General features: G+C 49.2%; 26 non-coding genes across 26 annotated transcripts; all 26 read left to right on the top strand.

Annotated features, from left to right (window-relative positions):
- Nucleotides 1–1133: 1133 nt before the first annotated feature.
- On the top strand, nucleotides 1134–1206 carry trnaa-agc (transfer RNA alanine (anticodon AGC)). The gene has a single exon. It is a non-coding gene; the product is annotated as a tRNA-Ala (tRNA).
- A 681-nt stretch (nucleotides 1207–1887) lies between these two features.
- On the top strand, nucleotides 1888–1960 carry trnaa-ugc (transfer RNA alanine (anticodon UGC)). The gene has a single exon. It is a non-coding gene; the product is annotated as a tRNA-Ala (tRNA).
- A 682-nt stretch (nucleotides 1961–2642) lies between these two features.
- trnas-gcu (transfer RNA serine (anticodon GCU)) lies at nucleotides 2643–2724 on the top strand. The gene has a single exon. It is a non-coding gene; the product is annotated as a tRNA-Ser (tRNA).
- Nucleotides 2725–4004: 1280 nt separating this feature from the next.
- Nucleotides 4005–4077, top strand: trnaa-ugc (transfer RNA alanine (anticodon UGC)). The gene has a single exon. It is a non-coding gene; the product is annotated as a tRNA-Ala (tRNA).
- A 682-nt stretch (nucleotides 4078–4759) lies between these two features.
- Nucleotides 4760–4841, top strand: trnas-gcu (transfer RNA serine (anticodon GCU)). The gene has a single exon. It is a non-coding gene; the product is annotated as a tRNA-Ser (tRNA).
- Nucleotides 4842–5367: 526 nt separating this feature from the next.
- Nucleotides 5368–5440, top strand: trnaa-agc (transfer RNA alanine (anticodon AGC)). The gene has a single exon. It is a non-coding gene; the product is annotated as a tRNA-Ala (tRNA).
- A 681-nt stretch (nucleotides 5441–6121) lies between these two features.
- Nucleotides 6122–6194, top strand: trnaa-ugc (transfer RNA alanine (anticodon UGC)). Its single transcript has one exon. It is a non-coding gene; the product is annotated as a tRNA-Ala (tRNA).
- Nucleotides 6195–6876: 682 nt separating this feature from the next.
- Nucleotides 6877–6958, top strand: trnas-gcu (transfer RNA serine (anticodon GCU)). Its single transcript has one exon. It is a non-coding gene; the product is annotated as a tRNA-Ser (tRNA).
- A 1280-nt stretch (nucleotides 6959–8238) lies between these two features.
- trnaa-ugc (transfer RNA alanine (anticodon UGC)) lies at nucleotides 8239–8311 on the top strand. The gene has a single exon. It is a non-coding gene; the product is annotated as a tRNA-Ala (tRNA).
- Nucleotides 8312–8993: 682 nt separating this feature from the next.
- Nucleotides 8994–9075, top strand: trnas-gcu (transfer RNA serine (anticodon GCU)). Its single transcript has one exon. It is a non-coding gene; the product is annotated as a tRNA-Ser (tRNA).
- Nucleotides 9076–9590: 515 nt separating this feature from the next.
- On the top strand, nucleotides 9591–9663 carry trnaa-agc (transfer RNA alanine (anticodon AGC)). Its single transcript has one exon. It is a non-coding gene; the product is annotated as a tRNA-Ala (tRNA).
- A 681-nt stretch (nucleotides 9664–10344) lies between these two features.
- trnaa-ugc (transfer RNA alanine (anticodon UGC)) lies at nucleotides 10345–10417 on the top strand. The gene has a single exon. It is a non-coding gene; the product is annotated as a tRNA-Ala (tRNA).
- A 682-nt stretch (nucleotides 10418–11099) lies between these two features.
- On the top strand, nucleotides 11100–11181 carry trnas-gcu (transfer RNA serine (anticodon GCU)). Its single transcript has one exon. It is a non-coding gene; the product is annotated as a tRNA-Ser (tRNA).
- A 526-nt stretch (nucleotides 11182–11707) lies between these two features.
- On the top strand, nucleotides 11708–11780 carry trnaa-agc (transfer RNA alanine (anticodon AGC)). The gene has a single exon. It is a non-coding gene; the product is annotated as a tRNA-Ala (tRNA).
- A 681-nt stretch (nucleotides 11781–12461) lies between these two features.
- trnaa-ugc (transfer RNA alanine (anticodon UGC)) lies at nucleotides 12462–12534 on the top strand. The gene has a single exon. It is a non-coding gene; the product is annotated as a tRNA-Ala (tRNA).
- Nucleotides 12535–13216: 682 nt separating this feature from the next.
- Nucleotides 13217–13298, top strand: trnas-gcu (transfer RNA serine (anticodon GCU)). The gene has a single exon. It is a non-coding gene; the product is annotated as a tRNA-Ser (tRNA).
- Nucleotides 13299–13824: 526 nt separating this feature from the next.
- trnaa-agc (transfer RNA alanine (anticodon AGC)) lies at nucleotides 13825–13897 on the top strand. The gene has a single exon. It is a non-coding gene; the product is annotated as a tRNA-Ala (tRNA).
- Nucleotides 13898–14578: 681 nt separating this feature from the next.
- trnaa-ugc (transfer RNA alanine (anticodon UGC)) lies at nucleotides 14579–14651 on the top strand. Its single transcript has one exon. It is a non-coding gene; the product is annotated as a tRNA-Ala (tRNA).
- Nucleotides 14652–15333: 682 nt separating this feature from the next.
- Nucleotides 15334–15415, top strand: trnas-gcu (transfer RNA serine (anticodon GCU)). Its single transcript has one exon. It is a non-coding gene; the product is annotated as a tRNA-Ser (tRNA).
- Nucleotides 15416–15930: 515 nt separating this feature from the next.
- On the top strand, nucleotides 15931–16003 carry trnaa-agc (transfer RNA alanine (anticodon AGC)). Its single transcript has one exon. It is a non-coding gene; the product is annotated as a tRNA-Ala (tRNA).
- Nucleotides 16004–16684: 681 nt separating this feature from the next.
- Nucleotides 16685–16757, top strand: trnaa-ugc (transfer RNA alanine (anticodon UGC)). The gene has a single exon. It is a non-coding gene; the product is annotated as a tRNA-Ala (tRNA).
- Nucleotides 16758–17439: 682 nt separating this feature from the next.
- trnas-gcu (transfer RNA serine (anticodon GCU)) lies at nucleotides 17440–17521 on the top strand. The gene has a single exon. It is a non-coding gene; the product is annotated as a tRNA-Ser (tRNA).
- Nucleotides 17522–18036: 515 nt separating this feature from the next.
- Nucleotides 18037–18109, top strand: trnaa-agc (transfer RNA alanine (anticodon AGC)). The gene has a single exon. It is a non-coding gene; the product is annotated as a tRNA-Ala (tRNA).
- A 681-nt stretch (nucleotides 18110–18790) lies between these two features.
- Nucleotides 18791–18863, top strand: trnaa-ugc (transfer RNA alanine (anticodon UGC)). Its single transcript has one exon. It is a non-coding gene; the product is annotated as a tRNA-Ala (tRNA).
- Nucleotides 18864–19545: 682 nt separating this feature from the next.
- On the top strand, nucleotides 19546–19627 carry trnas-gcu (transfer RNA serine (anticodon GCU)). Its single transcript has one exon. It is a non-coding gene; the product is annotated as a tRNA-Ser (tRNA).
- Nucleotides 19628–20153: 526 nt separating this feature from the next.
- Nucleotides 20154–20226, top strand: trnaa-agc (transfer RNA alanine (anticodon AGC)). The gene has a single exon. It is a non-coding gene; the product is annotated as a tRNA-Ala (tRNA).
- Nucleotides 20227–20701: the final 475 nt, after the last annotated feature.

The following is a 20701-nucleotide window of genomic DNA, read 5'->3' as shown; positions in this document are numbered from 1 at the left end:
TTCTAATGATACTGCCTAAGGGAAGCATGTATAATGTAAACAGAATTGGTCCTAGCACTGAACCCTGTGGAACTCCATAATTAACCTCAGTGTGTGAAGATCTATACTCAATCCGAGTATAGATCGCTCAACAGGTTCAGATACATATAAAGCACAAAATAGACAACTAATAAATCGATTTATATCAGATATTAACTTGGTAGAAGTATGGAGAGAACAAAATCCTGATAAATAGAATTCTCCTGTCATTCAAGTATACATAAATCCCGCTCACGTATAGATTACTTTCTTGTCTCAAGAGAACGTTTATCAAGGATCAAACAGTGTCAGCATAGTGATCAGTGATCATGCAGCTATCTCACTGAGTATCCATCTAGGAAAGTTTATCCATAACCCACCTCGCTGGCGGCTTCAAACAAAATGGCTGCAGAATCCTGAATTTGTTAAATTTATAGAGGAGAAAACAGAAAATTACTTTGAGTTAAATACAGATCAAACTTGTGCCTTAGTGAGATGGGAAGGATTCAAAGCATATATTAGAGGTGAAATTCTTAGCTTTACGAGTACAAAGAATAAACAGCAAAGAAAGCGAATGGAAACCCTGGATAAACAGATTAAATCTTTGGAATTAGACTTAAACGTTAGTTACGACTCAACAAAACAAAGTGAGTTGCTACATCTGAGAACTGAATATAATAAATTATCATCTGATGCAGCAGCAAAAAGTCTAATGTGGCTGAAGCAATATTATTATGACCAAGGAGAGAAAGCAGGTAGACTTTTGGCATGGAGAATTAAAAAAATACAGAGTGAAAGAGCAATTAATAGTATAAAGACCTCTTCAGGGAATATAACAGTAGATCCATTGGAAATTAATGACAGCTTTAGAGAATTTTATGATAAATTGTATAAATCAGAATGTGCTCAAACCTCAGAAGAACAGGACATATTCTTAGATCAACTTCAGTTTCAGACGCTAACAGAAAACACAGTGGATTGTCAGCGAGCCGCCTTAGTCTCTCAGCCACCTCCTGGGCGCTTTGCAGATTTCAGGATTTGTGCCCCTTCCCTATTTTGATCATACAACAAGTATGGACAAAGTGTAGCCTGTAATAAGTAAGACATGTGGCACAGGGGAGTTAGCTCAAATGGTAGAGCGCTCGCTTAGCATGCGAGAGGTAGCGGGATCGACGCCCGCATTCTCCATTTGACACTTTGCTAGTCAGTGTCCCAATTGAATGCATGTGGCTTCCTTTGGCAAATCTTTATTTCACAGGTGTCGAACTCCAGGCCTCGAGGGCCGGTGTCCTGCAGGTTTCAGATGTATTCTTGATCCATCATAGGGGATTCAAATGGCTAAATTACCTCCTCAACATTTCTTGAAGTTCTCCAGAGGCCTGGTAATGAACTAATCATTTGATTCAGGTGTGTTGACCCAGGGTTATACCTAAAACCTGCAGGACACCGGCCCTCGAGGCCTGATGTTGTACACCCCAGGTTTATTTGCACTTCTCCGCTCACTACCTTTCAGGTACTACCATGTTAACGCTGGCTTCAAACCTCATCAATCTTTGACCATATGAAGTGATTGTCTCCCCTCTTACCCTCACAATACTGGCCGATGGCAGCAAAGAGTCCCCCGGCCCAGTCTGACATCTCTTTTCTCCAGAAGCAGCTGAAAGGGGCTTCCAGTGACACTCTCCTGGCGTACTGCGTAGGGCCCAGACTTGAATCGCTCGGAAATGTCTCGTGTGAGTTACGATTGCACCAAAGAGTCTTGTTGTAGTTGACAAGCCCAGAAAACATTGAAAGGGGGGTGTTGTGATTAGTTCCACCTGAGCTGAGGCTCCGTATGGCACGATGAAGCTGCAGTGCTCAACCCTCAATGGGGAATTAGCTCAAATGGTAGAGCGCTCGCTTTGCATGTGAGAGGCAGCGGGATCGATACCCGCATTCTCCAGGACACTTTTGGACATCCGCGAGGAGACCCAAAGCCATGCGTGTAGCCAATCCATTGGGTGTGGGTGGAGAACAAATTCAGGGGTGATTTGTCACACAAGGATAGCAGCAAGTGCGAAAGGCAAGCTTTAGAAGATGGTAGTGAGAGCTGCTCTGATGTGTGGCACAGATGGAGTCTGCAGAGTTGAAGATGATAAGCTTTTGCTTGGGAGTGTCCAGGATGGAACAGATGTGAAATGACCACGTGCGAGGGACAGCTGGGGTTGAGCCGTTTGCAGACGACGTTAGGCCAGCAAGGCTGAGGTGATTTGCACATGTGCAGAGGAGGGATATAAGATATACTGGGAAAAGGGTGTTAAATACGGAGCGGCTGGGCAGGAGAATAAGAGAAAGACCAAAGACAACGTTCATAGATGTAGCCAAGTAGGACATGCAGAGGGTTGGTGTGACAGAGGAGAATGCTAGGGGCAGGGTGAGATGGAGGCAGACGATCCACTCTGGCAACCCCCAAGAAGAACAGGCTCAAAGAAGAAGCCAGCATCACTCCAGGCTTCTACCAAAGTGTTACGCAGCCCCTCGTCGGGGATCTGGAGTCAATCTCCCTGCGTCCATACACCAGCGATCAGCTCACACATTATCCCTCGTCAATTCCCAATGCTACTGGCAAAGAGCGGTGTGCGGCAGATGAGGTGGCCGAGAGGTTAAGGCGATGGACTGCTAATCCATTGTGCTGTGCACGCGTGGGTTCGAATCCCATCCTCGTCGAGAGCTCTTTCTGCTTATGTTGATGCATCTTGTCAGTGTAAGATTGGCTGCCAAAGCAGGCATGATGCAATGCTCTTCTTTGGCTCAGTATTCACTTTAGTTCACCATGTGGTCTTGTTGCACAGGTCATGTTAAAGACAATGGTCTGCTAATACAGTAGTAGAAAGACGTTCTGCTTCCAGAATAGCAACATTCCTAATGGCCAACTTGCCCTATACTGAAAACCAAGGGGAGGAGGTCGGTAAGCATATTGATTAGAACCACCTCCCTCAGTTGGCTTCATTCAATGTGAATTAGCAGTGGCTCTAGTCCACAGTCCCTTGGATGTCCAGTCTCCTCAGTCTGTCTCTAAGGCTGATGGCATTCAGTCACGTTAGCATGACAGTGGATTGTCAGCGAGCCGCCTTAGTCTCTCAGCCACCTCCTGGGCGCTTTGCAGATATCAGGATTTGTGCCCCTTCCCTATTTTGATCATACAACAAGTATGGACAAAGTGTAGCCTGTAATAAGTAAGACATGTGGCACAGGGGAGTTAGCTCAAATGGTAGAGAGCTCGCTTAGCATGCGAGAGGTAGCGGGATCGACGCCCGCATTCTCCATTTGACACTTTGCTAGTCAGTGTCCCAATTGAATGCATGTGGCTTCCTTTGGCAAATCTTTATTTCACAGGTGTCGAACTCCAGGCCTCGAGGGCCGGTGTCCTGCAGGTTTCAGATGTATTCTTGATCCATCATAGGGGATTCAAATGGCTAAATTACCTCCTCAACATTTCTTGAAGTTCTCCAGAGGCCTGGTAATGAACTAATCATTTGATTCAGGTGTGTTGACCCAGGGTTATACCTAAAACCTGCAGGACACCGGCCCTCGAGGCCTGATGTTGTACACCCCAGGTTTATTTGCACTTCTCCGCTCACTACCTTTCAGGTACTACCATGTTAACGCTGGCTTCAAACCTCATCAATCTTTGACCATATGAAGTGATTGTCTCCCCTCTTACCCTCACAATACTGGCCGATGGCAGCAAAGAGTCCCCCGGCCCAGTCTGACATCTCTTTTCTCCAGAAGCAGCTGAAAGGGGCTTCCAGTGACACTCTCCTGGCGTACTGCGTAGGGCCCAGACTTGAATCGCTCGGAAATGTCTCGTGTGAGTTACGATTGCACCAAAGAGTCTTGTTGTAGTTGACAAGCCCAGAAAACATTGAAAGGGGGGTGTTGTGATTAGTTCCACCTGAGCTGAGGCTCCGTATGGCACGATGAAGCTGCAGTGCTCAACCCTCAATGGGGAATTAGCTCAAATGGTAGAGCGCTCGCTTTGCATGTGAGAGGCAGCGGGATCGATACCCGCATTCTCCAGGACACTTTTGGACATCCGCGAGGAGACCCAAAGCCATGCGTGTAGCCAATCCATTGGGTGTGGGTGGAGAACAAATTCAGGGGTGATTTGTCACACAAGGATAGCAGCAAGTGCGAAAGGCAAGCTTTAGAAGATGGTAGTGAGAGCTCCTCTGATGTGTGGCACAGATGGAGTCTGCAGAGTTGAAGATGATAAGCTTTTGCTTGGGAGTGTCCAGGATGGAACAGATGTGAAATGACCACGTGCGAGGGACAGCTGGGGTTGAGCCGTTTGCAGACGACGTTAGGCCAGCAAGGCTGAGGTGATTTGCACATGTGCAGAGGAGGGATATAAGATATACTGGGAAAAGGGTGTTAAATACGGAGCGGCTGGGCAGGAGAATAAGAGAAAGACCAAAGACAACGTTCATAGACGTAGCCAAGTAGGACATGCAGAGGGTTGGTGTGACAGAGGAGAATGCTAGGGGCAGGGTGAGATGGAGGCAGACGATCCACTCTGGCAACCCCCAAGAAGAACAGGCTCAAAGAAGAAGCCAGCATCACTCCAGGCTTCTACCAAAGTGTTACGCAGCCCCTCGTCGGGGATCTGGAGTCAATCTCCCTGCGTCCATACACCAGCGATCAGCTCACACATTATCCCTCGTCAATTCCCAATGCTACTGGCAAAGAGCGGTGTGCGGCAGATGAGGTGGCCGAGAGGTTAAGGCGATGGACTGCTAATCCATTGTGCTATGCACGCGTGGGTTCGAATCCCATCCTCGTCGAGAGCTCTTTCTGCTTATGTTGATGCATCTTGTCAGTGTAAGATTGGCTGCCAAAGCAGGCATGATGCAATGCTCTTCTTTGGCTCAGTATTCACTTTAGTTCACCATGTGGTCTTGTTGCACAGGTCATGTTAAAGACAATGGTCTGCTAATACAGTAGTAGAAAGACGTTCTGCTTCCAGAATAGCAACATTCCTAATGGCCAACTTGCCCTACACTGAAAACCAAGGGGAGGAGGTCGGTAAGCATATTGATTAGAACCACCTCCCTCAGTTGGCTTCATTCAATGTGAATTAGCAGTGGCTCTAGTCCACAGTCCCTTGGATGTCCAGTCTCCTCAGTCTGTCTCTAAGGCTGATGGCATTCAGTCACGTTAGCATGACAGTGGATTGTCAGCGAGCCGCCTTAGTCTCTCAGCCACCTCCTGGGCGCTTTGCAGATATCAGGATTTGTGCCCCTTCCCTATTTTGATCATACAACAAGTATGGACAAAGTGTAGCCTGTAATAAGTAAGACATGTGGCACAGGGGAGTTAGCTCAAATGGTAGAGCGCTCGCTTAGCATGCGAGAGGTAGCGGGATCGACGCCCGCATTCTCCATTTGACACTTTGCTAGTCAGTGTCCCAATTGAATGCATGTGGCTTCCTTTGGCAAATCTTTATTTCACAGGTGTCGAACTCCAGGCCTCGAGGGCCGGTGTCCTGCAGGTTTCAGATGTATTCTTGATCCATCATAGGGGATTCAAATGGCTAAATTACCTCCTCAACATTTCTTGAAGTTCTCCAGAGGCCTGGTAATGAACTAATCATTTGATTCAGGTGTGTTGACCCAGGGTTATACCTAAAACCTGCAGGACACCGGCCCTCGAGGCCTGATGTTGTACACCCCAGGTTTATTTGCACTTCTCCGCTCACTACCTTTCAGGTACTACCATGTTAACGCTGGCTTCAAACCTCATCAATCTTTGACCATATGAAGTGATTGTCTCCCCTCTTACCCTCACAATACTGGCCGATGGCAGCAAAGAGTCCCCCGGCCCAGTCTGACATCTCTTTTCTCCAGAAGCAGCTGAAAGGGGCTTCCAGTGACACTCTCCTGGCGTACTGCGTAGGGCCCAGACTTGAATCGCTCGGAAATGTCTCGTGTGAGTTACGATTGCACCAAAGAGTCTTGTTGTAGTTGACAAGCCCAGAAAACATTGAAAGGGGGGTGTTGTGATTAGTTCCACCTGAGCTGAGGCTCCGTATGGCACGATGAAGCTGCAGTGCTCAACCCTCAATGGGGAATTAGCTCAAATGGTAGAGCGCTCGCTTTGCATGTGAGAGGCAGCGGGATCGATACCCGCATTCTCCAGGACACTTTTGGACATCCGCGAGGAGACCCAAAGCCATGCGTGTAGCCAATCCATTGGGTGTGGGTGGAGAACAAATTCAGGGGTGATTTGTCACACAAGGATAGCAGCAAGTGCGAAAGGCAAGCTTTAGAAGATGGTAGTGAGAGCTGCTCTGATGTGTGGCACAGATGGAGTCTGCAGAGTTGAAGATGATAAGCTTTTGCTTGGGAGTGTCCAGGATGGAACAGATGTGAAATGACCACGTGCGAGGGACAGCTGGGGTTGAGCCGTTTGCAGACGACGTTAGGCCAGCAAGGCTGAGGTGATTTGCACATGTGCAGAGGAGGGATATAAGATATACTGGGAAAAGGGTGTTAAATACGGAGCGGCTGGGCAGGAGAATAAGAGAAAGACCAAAGACAACGTTCATAGATGTAGCCAAGTAGGACATGCAGAGGGTTGGTGTGACAGAGGAGAATGCTAGGGGCAGGGTGAGATGGAGGCAGACGATCCACTCTGGCAACCCCCAAGAAGAACAGGCTCAAAGAAGAAGCCAGCATCACTCCAGGCTTCTACCAAAGTGTTACGCAGCCCCTCGTCGGGGATCTGGAGTCAATCTCCCTGCGTCCATACACCAGCGATCAGCTCACACATTATCCCTCGTCAATTCCCAACGCTACTGGCAAAGAGCGGTGTGCGGCAGATGAGGTGGCCGAGAGGTTAAGGCGATGGACTGCTAATCCATTGTGCTGTGCATGCGTGGGTTCGAATCCCATCCTCGTCGAGAGCTCTTTCTGCTTATGTTGATGCATCTTGTCAGTGTAAGATTGGCTGCCAAAGCAGGCATGATGCAATGCTCTTCTTTGGCTCAGTATTCACTTTAGTTCACCATGTGGTCTTGTTGCACAGGTCATGTTAAAGACAATGGTCTGCTAATACAGTAGTAGAAAGACGTTCCGCTTCCAGAATAGCAACATTCCTAATGGCCAACTTGCCCTACACTGAAAACCAAGGGGAGGAGGTCGGTAAGCATATTGATTAGAACCACCTCCCTCAGTTGGCTTCATTCAATGTGAATTAGCAGTGGCTCTAGTCCACAGTCCCTTGGATGTCCAGTCTCCTCAGTCTGTCTCTAAGGCTGATGGCATTCAGTCACGTTAGCATGACAGTGGATTGTCAGCGAGCCGCCTTAGTCTCTCAGCCACCTCCTGGGCGCTTTGCAGATTTCAGGATTTGTGCCCCTTCCCTATTTTGATCATACAACAAGTATGGACAAAGTGTAGCCTGTAATAAGTAAGACATGTGGCACAGGGGAGTTAGCTCAAATGGTAGAGCGCTTGCTTAGCATGCGAGAGGTAGCGGGATCAACGCCCGCATTCTCCATTTGACACTTTGCTAGTCAGTGTCCCAATTGAATGCATGTGGCTTCCTTTGGCAAATCTTTATTTCACAGGTGTCGAACTCCAGGCCTCGAGGGCCGGTGTCCTGCAGGTTTCAGATGTATTCTTGATCCATCATAGGGGATTCAAATGGCTAAATTACCTCCTCAACATTTCTTGAAGTTCTCCAGAGGCCTGGTAATGAACTAATCATTTGATTCAGGTGTGTTGACCCAGGGTTATACCTAAAACCTGCTGGACACCGGCCCTCGAGGCCTGATGTTGTACACCCCAGGTTTATTTGCACTTCTCCGCTCACTACCTTTCAGGTACTACCATGTTAACGCTGGCTTCAAACCTCATCAATCTTTGACCATATGAAGTGATTGTCTCCCCTCTTACCCTCACAATACTGGCCGATGGCAGCAAAGAGTCCCCCGGCCCAGTCTGACATCTCTTTTCTCCAGAAGCAGCTGAAAGGGGCTTCCAGTGACACTCTCCTGGCGTACTGCGTAGGGCCCAGACTTGAATCGCTCGGAAATGTCTCGTGTGAGTTACGATTGCACCAAAGGGTCTTGTTGTAGTTGACAAGCCCAGAAAACATTGAAAGGGGGGTGTTGTGATTAGTTCCACCTGAGCTGAGGCTCCGTATGGCACGATGAAGCTGCAGTGCTCAACCCTCAATGGGGAATTAGCTCAAATGGTAGAGCGCTCGCTTTGCATGTGAGAGGCAGCGGGATCGATACCCGCATTCTCCAGGACACTTTTGGACATCCGCGAGGAGACCCAAAGCCATGCGTGTAGCCAATCCATTGGGTGTGGGTGGAGAACAAATTCAGGGGTGATTTGTCACACAAGGATAGCAGCAACTGCGAAAGGCAAGCTTTAGAAGATGGTAGTGAGAGCTGCTCTGATGTGTGGCACAGATGGAGTCTGCAGAGTTGAAGATGATAAGCTTTTGCTTGGGAGTGTCCAGGATGGAACAGATGTGAAATGACCACGTGCGAGGGACAGCTGGGGTTGAGCCGTTTGCAGACGACGTTAGGCCAGCAAGGCTGAGGTGATTTGCACATGTGCAGAGGAGGGATATAAGATATACTGGGAAAAGGGTGTTAAATACGGAGCGGCTGGGCAGGAGAATAAGAGAAAGACCAAAGACAACGTTCATAGACGTAGCCAAGTAGGACATGCAGAGGGTTGGTGTGACAGAGGAGAATGCTAGGGGCAGGGTGAGATGGAGGCAGACGATCCACTCTGGCAACCCCCAAGAAGAACAGGCTCAAAGAAGAAGCCAGCATCACTCCAGGCTTCTACCAAAGTGTTACGCAGCCCCTCGTCGGGGATCTGGAGTCAATCTCCCTGCGTCCATACACCAGCGATCAGCTCACACATTATCCCTCGTCAATTCCCAATGCTACTGGCAAAGAGCGGTGTGCGGCAGATGAGGTGGCCGAGAGGTTAAGGCGATGGACTGCTAATCCATTGTGCTGTGCACGCGTGGGTTCGAATCCCATCCTCGTCGAGAGCTCTTTCTGCTTATGTTGATGCATCTTGTCAGTGTAAGATTGGCTGCCAAAGCAGGCATGATGCAATGCTCAGTTTTCATTTTAATTCACCATGTGGTCTTGCTGCACAAGTCATGTTAAAGACAATGGTCTGATAATACAGTAGTAGAAAGACGTTCTGCTTCCAGAATAGCAACATTCCTAATGGCCCACTTGCCCTACACTGAAAACCAAGGGGAGGAGGTCGGTAAGCATATTGATTAGAACCACCTCCCTCAGTTGGCTTCATTCAATGTGAATTAGCAGTGGCTCTAGTCCACAGTCCCTTGGATGTCCAGTCTCCTCAGTCTGTCTCTAAGGCTGATGGCATTCAGTCACGTTAGCATGACAGTGGATTGTCAGCGAGCCGCCTTAGTCTCTCAGCCACCTCCTGGGCGCTTTGCAGATTTCAGGATTTGTGCCCCTTCCCTATTTTGATCATACAACAAGTATGGACAAAGTGTAGCCTGTAATAAGTAAGACATGTGGCACAGGGGAGTTAGCTCAAATGGTAGAGCGCTCGCTTAGCATGCGAGAGGTAGCGGGATCGACGCCCGCATTCTCCATTTGACACTTTGCTAGTCAGTGTCCCAATTGAATGCATGTGGCTTCCTTTGGCAAATCTTTATTTCACAGGTGTCGAACTCCAGGCCTCGAGGGCCGGTGTCCTGCAGGTTTCAGATGTATTCTTGATCCATCATAGGGGATTCAAATGGCTAAATTACCTCCTCAACATTTCTTGAAGTTCTCCAGAGGCCTGGTAATGAACTAATCATTTGATTCAGGTGTGTTGACCCAGGGTTATACCTAAAACCTGCAGGACACCGGCCCTCGAGGCCTGATGTTGTACACCCCAGGTTTATTTGCACTTCTCCGCTCACTACCTTTCAGGTACTACCATGTTAACGCTGGCTTCAAACCTCATCAATCTTTGACCATATGAAGTGATTGTCTCCCCTCTTACCCTCACAATACTGGCCGATGGCAGCAAAGAGTCCCCCGGCCCAGTCTGACATCTCTTTTCTCCAGAAGCAGCTGAAAGGGGCTTCCAGTGACACTCTCCTGGCGTACTGCGTAGGGCCCAGACTTGAATCGCTCGGAAATGTCTCGTGTGAGTTACGATTGCACCAAAGAGTCTTGTTGTAGTTGACAAGCCCAGAAAACATTGAAAGGGGGGTGTTGTGATTAGTTCCACCTGAGCTGAGGCTCCGTATGGCACGATGAAGCTGCAGTGCTCAACCCTCAATGGGGAATTAGCTCAAATGGTAGAGCGCTCGCTTTGCATGTGAGAGGCAGCGGGATCGATACCCGCATTCTCCAGGACACTTTTGGACATCCGCGAGGAGACCCAAAGCCATGCGTGTAGCCAATCCATTGGGTGTGGGTGGAGAACAAATTCAGGGGTGATTTGTCACACAAGGATAGCAGCAAGTGCGAAAGGCAAACTTTAGAAGATGGTAGTGAGAGCTGCTCTGATGTGTGGCACAGATGGAGTCTGCAGAGTTGAAGATGATAAGCTTTTGCTTGGGAGTGTCCAGGATGGAACAGATGTGAAATGACCACGTGCGAGGGACAGCTGGGGTTGAGCCGTTTGCAGACGACGTTAGGCCAGCAAGGCTGAGGTGATTTGCACATGTGCAGAGGAGGGATATAAGATATACTGGGAAAAGGGTGTTAAATACGGAGCGGCTGGGCAGGAGAATAAGAGAAAGACCAAAGACAACGTTCATAGACGTAGCCAAGTAGGACATGCAGAGGGTTGGTGTGACAGAGGAGAATGCTAGGGGCAGGGTGAGATGGAGGCAGACGATCCACTCTGGCAACCCCCAAGAAGAACAGGCTCAAAGAAGAAGCCAGCATCACTCCAGGCTTCTACCAAAGTGTTACGCAGCCCCTCGTCGGGGATCTGGAGTCAATCTCCCTGCGTCCATACACCAGCGATCAGCTCACACATTATCCCTCGTCAATTCCCAACGCTACTGGCAAAGAGCGGTGTGCGGCAGATGAGGTGGCCGAGAGGTTAAGGCGATGGACTGCTAATCCATTGTGCTGTGCACGCGTGGGTTCGAATCCCATCCTCGTCGAGAGCTCTTTCTGCTTATGTTGATGCATCTTGTCAGTGTAAGATTGGCTGCCAAAGCAGGCATGATGCAATGCTCTTCTTTGGCTCAGTATTCACTTTAGTTCACCATGTGGTCTTGCTGCACAGGTCATGTTAAAGACAATGGTCTGCTAATACAGTAGTAGAAAGACGTTCTGCTTCCAGAATAGCAACATTCCTAATGGCCAACTTGCCCTATACTGAAAACCAAGGGGAGGAGGTCGGTAAGCATATTGATTAGAACCACCTCCCTCAGTTGGCTTCATTCAATGTGAATTAGCAGTGGCTCTAGTCCACAGTCCCTTGGATGTCCAGTCTCCTCAGTCTGTCTCTAAGGCTGATGGCATTCAGTCACGTTAGCATGACAGTGGATTGTCAGCGAGCCGCCTTAGTCTCTCAGCCACCTCCTGGGCGCTTTGCAGATTTCAGGATTTGTGCCCCTTCCCTATTTTGATCATACAACAAGTATGGACAAAGTGTAGCCTGTAATAAGTAAGACATGTGGCACAGGGGAGTTAGCTCAAATGGTAGAGCGCTCGCTTAGCATGCGAGAGGTAGCGGGATCGACGCCCGCATTCTCCATTTGACACTTTGCTAGTCAGTGTCCCAATTGAATGCATGTGGCTTCCTTTGGCAAATCTTTATTTCACAGGTGTCGAACTCCAGGCCTCGAGGGCCGGTGTCCTGCAGGTTTCAGATGTATTCTTGATCCATCATAGGGGATTCAAATGGCTAAATTACCTCCTCAACATTTCTTGAAGTTCTCCAGAGGCCTGGTAATGAACTAATCATTTGATTCAGGTGTGTTGACCCAGGGTTATACCTAAAACCTGCAGGACACCGGCCCTCGAGGCCTGATGTTGTACACCCCAGGTTTATTTGCACTTCTCCGCTCACTACCTTTCAGGTACTACCATGTTAACGCTGGCTTCAAACCTCATCAATCTTTGACCATATGAAGTGATTGTCTCCCCTCTTACCCTCACAATACTGGCCGATGGCAGCAAAGAGTCCCCCGGCCCAGTCTGACATCTCTTTTCTCCAGAAGCAGCTGAAAGGGGCTTCCAGTGACACTCTCCTGGCGTACTGCGTAGGGCCCAGACTTGAATCGCTCGGAAATGTCTCGTGTGAGTTACGATTGCACCAAAGAGTCTTGTTGTAGTTGACAAGCCCAGAAAACATTGAAAGGGGGGTGTTGTGATTAGTTCCACCTGAGCTGAGGCTCCGTATGGCACGATGAAGCTGCAGTGCTCAACCCTCAATGGGGAATTAGCTCAAATGGTAGAGCGCTCGCTTTGCATGTGAGAGGCAGCGGGATCGATACCCGCATTCTCCAGGACACTTTTGGACATCCGCGAGGAGACCCAAAGCCATGCGTGTAGCCAATCCATTGGGTGTGGGTGGAGAACAAATTCAGGGGTGATTTGTCACACAAGGATAGCAGCAAGTGCGAAAGGCAAGCTTTAGAAGATGGTAGTGAGAGCTGCTCTGATGTGTGGCACAGATGGAGTCTGCAGAGTTGAAGATGATAAGCTTTTGCTTGGGAGTGTCCAGGATGGAACAGATGTGAAATGACCACGTGCGAGGGACAGCTGGGGTTGAGCCGTTTGCAGACGACGTTAGGCCAGCAAGGCTGAGGTGATTTGCACATGTGCAGAGGAGGGATATAAGATATACTGGGAAAAGGGTGTTAAATACGGAGCGGCTGGGCAGGAGAATAAGAGAAAGACCAAAGACAACGTTCATAGACGTAGCCAAGTAGGACATGCAGAGGGTTGGTGTGACAGAGGAGAATGCTAGGGGCAGGGTGAGATGGAGGCAGACGATCCACTCTGGCAACCCCCAAGAAGAACAGGCTCAAAGAAGAAGCCAGCATCACTCCAGGCTTCTACCAAAGTGTTACGCAGCCCCTCGTCGGGGATCTGGAGTCAATCTCCCTGCGTCCATACACCAGCGATCAGCTCACACATTATCCCTCGTCAATTCCCAATGCTACTGGCAAAGAGCGGTGTGCGGCAGATGAGGTGGCCGAGAGGTTAAGGCGATGGACTGCTAATCCATTGTGCTGTGCACGCGTGGGTTCGAATCCCATCCTCGTCGAGAGCTCTTTCTGCTTATGTTGATGCATCTTGTCAGGGTAAGATTGGCTGCCAAAGCAGGCATGATGCAATGCTCTTCTTTGGCTCAGTATTCACTTTAGTTCACCATGTGGTCTTGTTGCACAGGTCATATTAAAGACAATGGTCTGCTAATACAGTAGTAGAAAGACATTCTGCTTCAAGAATAGCAACATTCCTAATGGCCAACTTGCCCTACACTGAAAACCAAGGGGAGGAGGTCGGTAAGCATATTGATTAGAACCACCTCCCTCAGTTGGCTTCATTCAATGTGAATTAGCAGTGGCTCTAGTCCACAGTCCCTTGGATGTCCAGTCTCCTCAGTCTGTCTCTAAGGCTGATGGCATTCAGTCACGTTAGCATGACAGTGGATTGTCAGCGAGCCGCCTTAGTCTCTCAGCCACCTCCTGGGCGCTTTGCAGATTTCAGGATTTGTGCCCCTTCCCTATTTTGATCATACAACAAGTATGGACAAAGTGTAGCCTGTAATAAGTAAGACATGTGGCACAGGGGAGTTAGCTCAAATGGTAGAGCGCTCGCTTAGCATGCGAGAGGTAGCGGGATCGACGCCCGCATTCTCCATTTGACACTTTGCTAGTCAGTGTCCCTATTGAATGCATGTGGCTTCCTTTGGCAAATCTTTATTTCACAGGTGTCGAACTCCAGGCCTCGAGGGCCGGTGTCCTGCAGGTTTCAGATGTATTCTTGATCCATCATAGGGGATTCAAATGGCTAAATTACCTCCTCAACATTTCTTGAAGTTCTCCAGAGGCCTGGTAATGAACTAATCATTTGATTCAGGTGTGTTGACCCAGGGTTATACCTAAAACCTGCAGGACACCGGCCCTCGAGGCCTGATGTTGTACACCCCAGGTTTATTTGCACTTCTCCGCTCACTACCTTTCAGGTACTACCATGTTAACGCTGGCTTCAAACCTCATCAATCTTTGACCATATGAAGTGATTGTCTCCCCTCTTACCCTCACAATACTGGCCGATGGCAGCAAAGAGTCCCCCGGCCCAGTCTGACATCTCTTTTCTCCAGAAGCAGCTGAAAGGGGCTTCCAGTGACACTCTCCTGGCGTACTGCGTAGGGCCCAGACTTGAATCGCTCGGAAATGTCTCGTGTGAGTTACGATTGCACCAAAGAGTCTTGTTGTAGTTGACAAGCCCAGAAAACATTGAAAGGGGGGTGTTGTGATTAGTTCCACCTGAGCTGAGGCTCCGTATGGCACGATGAAGCTGCAGTGCTCAACCCTCAATGGGGAATTAGCTCAAATGGTAGAGCGCTCGCTTTGCATGTGAGAGGCAGCGGGATCGATACCCGCATTCTCCAGGACACTTTTGGACATCCGCGAGGAGACCCAAAGCCATGCGTGTAGCCAATCCATTGGGTGTGGGTGGAGAACAAATTCAGGGGTGATTTGTCACACAAGGATAGCAGCAAGTGCGAAAGGCAAGCTTTAGAAGATGGTAGTGAGAGCTGCTCTGATGTGTGGCACAGATGGAGTCTGCAGAGTCGAAGATGATAAGCTTTTGCTTGGGAGTGTCCAGGATGGAACAGATGTGAAATGACCACGTGCGAGGGACAGCTGGGGTTGAGCCGTTTGCAGACGACGTTAGGCCAGCAAGGCTGAGGTGATTTGCACATGTGCAGAGGAGGGATATAAGATATACTGGGAAAAGGGTGTTAAATACGGAGCGGCTGGGCAGGAGAATAAGAGAAAGACCAAAGACAACGTTCATAGACGTAGCCAAGTAGGACATGCAGAGGGTTGGTGTGACAGAGGAGAATGCTAGGGGCAGGGTGAGATGGAGGCAGACGATCCACTCTGGCAACCCCCAAGAAGAACAGGCTCAAAGAAGAAGCCAGCATCACTCCAGGCTTCTACCAAAGTGTTACGCAGCCCCTCGTCGGGGATCTGGAGTCAATCTCCCTGCGTCCATACACCAGCGATCAGCTCACACATTATCCCTCGTCAATTCCCAATGCTACTGGCAAAGAGCGGTGTGCGGCAGATGAGGTGGCCGAGAGGTTAAGGCGATGGACTGCTAATCCATTGTGCTGTGCACGCGTGGGTTCGAATCCCATCCTCGTCGAGAGCTCTTTCTGCTTATGTTGATGCATCTTGTCAGTGTAAGATTGGCTGCCAAAGCAGGCATGATGCAATGATCAGTTTTCATTTTAATTCACCATGTGGTCTTGCTGCACAAGTCATGTTAAAGACAATGGTCTGATAATACAGTAGTAGAAAGACGTTCTGCTTCCAGAATAGCAACATTCCTAATGGCCCACTTGCCCTATACTGAAAACCAAGGGGAGGAGGTCGGTAAGCATATTGATTAGAACCACCTCCCTCAGTTGGCTTCATTCAATGTGAATTAGCAGTGGCTCTAGTCCACAGTCCCTTGGATGTCCAGTCTCCTCAGTCTGTCTCTAAGGCTGATGGCATTCAGTCACGTTAGCATGACAGTGGATTGTCAGCGAGCCGCCTTAGTCTCTCAGCCACCTCCTGGGCGCTTTGCAGATTTCAGGATTTGTGCCCCTTCCCTATTTTGATCATACAACAAGTATGGACAAAGTGTAGCCTGTAATAAGTAAGACATGTGGCACAGGGGAGTTAGCTCAAATGGTAGAGCGCTCGCTTAGCATGCGAGAGGTAGCGGGATCGACGCCCGCATTCTCCATTTGACACTTTGCTAGTCAGTGTCCCAATTGAATGCATGTGGCTTCCTTTGGCAAATCTTTATTTCACAGGTGTCGAACTCCAGGCCTCGAGGGCCGGTGTCCTGCAGGTTTCAGATGTATTCTTGATCCATCATAGGGGATTCAAATGGCTAAATTACCTCCTCAACATTTCTTGAAGTTCTCCAGAGGCCTGGTAATGAACTAATCATTTGATTCAGGTGTGTTGACCCAGGGTTATACCTAAAACCTGCAGGACACCGGCCCTCGAGGCCTGATGTTGTACACCCCAGGTTTATTTGCACTTCTCCGCTCACTACCTTTCAGGTACTACCATGTTAACGCTGGCTTCAAACCTCATCAATCTTTGACCATATGAAGTGATTGTCTCCCCTCTTACCCTCACAATACTGGCCGATGGCAGCAAAGAGTCCCCCGGCCCAGTCTGACATCTCTTTTCTCCAGAAGCAGCTGAAAGGGGCTTCCAGTGACACTCTCCTGGCGTACTGCGTAGGGCCCAGACTTGAATCGCTCGGAAATGTCTCGTGTGAGTTACGATTGCACCAAAGAGTCTTGTTGTAGTTGACAAGCCCAGAAAACATTGAAAGGGGGGTGTTGTGATTAGTTCCACCTGAGCTGAGGCTCCGTATGGCACGATGAAGCTGCAGTGCTCAACCCTCAATGGGGAATTAGCTCAAATGGTAGAGCGCTCGCTTTGCATGTGAGAGGCAGCGGGATCGATACCCGCATTCTCCAGGACACTTTTGGACATCCGCGAGGAGACCCAAAGCCATGCGTGTAGCCAATCCATTGGGTGTGGGTGGAGAACAAATTCAGGGGTGATTTGTCACACAAGGATAGCAGCAAGTGCGAAAGGCAAGCTTTAGAAGATGGTAGTGAGAGCTGCTCTGATGTGTGGCACAGATGGAGTCTGCAGAGTCGAAGATGATAAGCTTTTGCTTGGGAGTGTCCAGGATGGAACAGATGTGAAATGACCACGTGCGAGGGACAGCTGGGGTTGAGCCGTTTGCAGACGACGTTAGGCCAGCAAGGCTGAGGTGATTTGCACATGTGCAGAGGAGGGATATAAGATATACTGGGAAAAGGGTGTTAAATACGGAGCGGCTGGGCAGGAGAATAAGAGAAAGACCAAAGACAACGTTCATAGACGTAGCCAAGTAGGACATGCAGAGGGTTGGTGTGACAGAGGAGAATGCTAGGGGCAGGGTGAGATGGAGGCAGACGATCCACTCTGGCAACCCCCAAGAAGAACAGGCTCAAAGAAGAAGCCAGCATCACTCCAGGCTTCTACCAAAGTGTTACGCAGCCCCTCGTCGGGGATCTGGAGTCAATCTCCCTGCGTCCATACACCAGCGATCAGCTCACACATTATCCCTCGTCAATTCCCAATGCTACTGGCAAAGAGCGGTGTGCGGCAGATGAGGTGGCCGAGAGGTTAAGGCGATGGACTGCTAATCCATTGTGCTGTGCACGCGTGGGTTCGAATCCCATCCTCGTCGAGAGCTCTTTCTGCTTATGTTGATGCATCTTGTCAGTGTAAGATTGGCTGCCAAAGCAGGCATGATGCAATGATCAGTTTTCATTTTAATTCACCATGTGGTCTTGCTGCACAAGTCATGTTAAAGACAATGGTCTGATAATACAGTAGTAGAAAGACGTTCTGCTTCCAGAATAGCAACATTCCTAATGGCCCACTTGCCCTATACTGAAAACCAAGGGGAGGAGGTCGGTAAGCATATTGATTAGAACCACCTCCCTCAGTTGGCTTCATTCAATGTGAATTAGCAGTGGCTCTAGTCCACAGTCCCTTGGATGTCCAGTCTCCTCAGTCTGTCTCTAAGGCTGATGGCATTCAGTCACGTTAGCATGACAGTGGATTGTCAGCGAGCCGCCTTAGTCTCTCAGCCACCTCCTGGGCGCTTTGCAGATTTCAGGATTTGTGCCCCTTCCCTATTTTGATCATACAACAAGTATGGACAAAGTGTAGCCTGTAATAAGTAAGACATGTGGCACAGGGGAGTTAGCTCAAATGGTAGAGCGCTCGCTTAGCATGCGAGAGGTAGCGGGATCGACGCCCGCATTCTCCATTTGACACTTTGCTAGTCAGTGTCCCAATTGAATGCATGTGGCTTCCTTTGGCAAATCTTTATTTCACAGGTGTCGAACTCCAGGCCTCGAGGGCCGGTGTCCTGCAGGTTTCAGATGTATTCTTGATCCATCATAGGGGATTCAAATGGCTAAATTACCTCCTCAACATTTCTTGAAGTTCTCCAGAGGCCTGGTAATGAACTAATCATTTGATTCAGGTGTGTTGACCCAGGGTTATACCTAAAACCTGCAGGACACCGGCCCTCGAGGCCTGATGTTGTACACCCCAGGTTTATTTGCACTTCTCCGCTCACTACCTTTCAGGTACTACCATGTTAACGCTGGCTTCAAACCTCATCAATCTTTGACCATATGAAGTGATTGTCTCCCCTCTTACCCTCACAATACTGGCCGATGGCAGCAAAGAGTCCCCCGGCCCAGTCTGACATCTCTTTTCTCCAGAAGCAGCTGAAAGGGGCTTCCAGTGACACTCTCCTGGCGTACTGCGTAGGGCCCAGACTTGAATCGCTCGGAAATGTCTCGTGTGAGTTACGATTGCACCAAAGAGTCTTGTTGTAGTTGACAAGCCCAGAAAACATTGAAAGGGGGGTGTTGTGATTAGTTCCACCTGAGCTGAGGCTCCGTATGGCACGATGAAGCTGCAGTGCTCAACCCTCAATGGGGAATTAGCTCAAATGGTAGAGCGCTCGCTTTGCATGTGAGAGGCAGCGGGATCGATACCCGCATTCTCCAGGACACTTTTGGACATCCGCGAGGAGACCCAAAGCCATGCGTGTAGCCAATCCATTGGGTGTGGGTGGAGAACAAATTCAGGGGTGATTTGTCACACAAGGATAGCAGCAAGTGCGAAAGGCAAGCTTTAGAAGATGGTAGTGAGAGCTGCTCTGATGTGTGGCACAGATGGAGTCTGCAGAGTTGAAGATGATAAGCTTTTGCTTGGGAGTGTCCAGGATGGAACAGATGTGAAATGACCACGTGCGAGGGACAGCTGGGGTTGAGCCGTTTGCAGACGACGTTAGGCCAGCAAGGCTGAGGTGATTTGCACATGTGCAGAGGAGGGATATAAGATATACTGGGAAAAGGGTGTTAAATACGGAGCGGCTGGGCAGGAGAATAAGAGAAAGACCAAAGACAACGTTCATAGACGTAGCCAAGTAGGACATGCAGAGGGTTGGTGTGACAGAGGAGAATGCTAGGGGCAGGGTGAGATGGAGGCAGACGATCCACTCTGGCAACCCCCAAGAAGAACAGGCTCAAAGAAGAAGCCAGCATCACTCCAGGCTTCTACCAAAGTGTTACGCAGCCCCTCATCGGGGATCTGGAGTCAATCTCCCTGCGTCCATACACCAGCGATCAGCTCACACATTATCCCTCGTCAATTCCCAATGCTACTGGCAAAGAGCGGTGTGCGGCAGATGAGGTGGCCGAGAGGTTAAGGCGATGGACTGCTAATCCATTGTGCTGTGCACGCGTGGGTTCGAATCCCATCCTCGTCGAGAGCTCTTTCTGCTTATGTTGATGCATCTTGTCAGTGTAAGATTGGCTGCCAAAGCAGGCATGATGCAATGCTCTTCTTTGGCTCAGTATTCACTTTAGTTCACCATGTGGTCTTGCTGCACAGGTCATGTTAAAGACAATGGTCTGCTAATACAGTAGTAGAAAGACATTCTGCTTCCAGAATAGCAACATTCCTAATGGCCAACTTGCCCTACACTGAAAACCAAGGGGAGGAGGTCGGTAAGCATATTGATTAGAACCACCTCCCTCAGTTGGCTTCATTCAATGTGAATTAGCAGTGGCTCTAGTCCACAGTCCCTTGGATGTCCAGTCTCCTCAGTCTGTCTCTAAGGCTGATGGCATTCAGTCACGTTAGCATGACAGTGGATTGTCAGCGAGCCGCCTTAGTCTCTCAGCCACCTCCTGGGCGCTTTGCAGATTTCAGGATTTGTGCCCCTTCCCTATTTTGATCATACAACAAGTATGGACAAAGTGTAGCCTGTAATAAGTAAGACATGTGGCACAGGGGAGTTAGCTCAAATGGTAGAGCGCTCGCTTAGCATGCGAGAGGTAGCGGGATCGACGCCCGCATTCTCCATTTGACACTTTGCTAGTCAGTGTCCCAATTGAATGCATGTGGCTTCCTTTGGCAAATCTTTATTTCACAGGTGTCGAACTCCAGGCCTCGAGGGCCGGTGTCCTGCAGGTTTCAGATGTATTCTTGATCCATCATAGGGGATTCAAATGGCTAAATTACCTCCTCAACATTTCTTGAAGTTCTCCAGAGGCCTGGTAATGAACTAATCATTTGATTCAGGTGTGTTGACCCAGGGTTATACCTAAAACCTGCAGGACACCGGCCCTCGAGGCCTGATGTTGTACACCCCAGGTTTATTTGCACTTCTCCGCTCACTACCTTTCAGGTACTACCATGTTAACGCTGGCTTCAAACCTCATCAATCTTTGACCATATGAAGTGATTGTCTCCCCTCTTACCCTCACAATACTGGCCGATGGCAGCAAAGAGTCCCCCGGCCCAGTCTGACATCTCTTTTCTCCAGAAGCAGCTGAAA

Source organism: Aulonocara sp. 'chitande type north' Nkhata Bay, linkage group LG12, assembly GCF_057382095.1.
Source record: "Aulonocara sp. 'chitande type north' Nkhata Bay isolate Kocher_YH1m ecotype deep benthic linkage group LG12, A_spYH_male_GT1.1, whole genome shotgun sequence".
NCBI lineage: Eukaryota > Metazoa > Chordata > Actinopteri > Cichliformes > Cichlidae > Aulonocara > Aulonocara sp. 'chitande type north' Nkhata Bay.
This window is presented reverse-complemented; position numbering and strand designations above follow the sequence as displayed.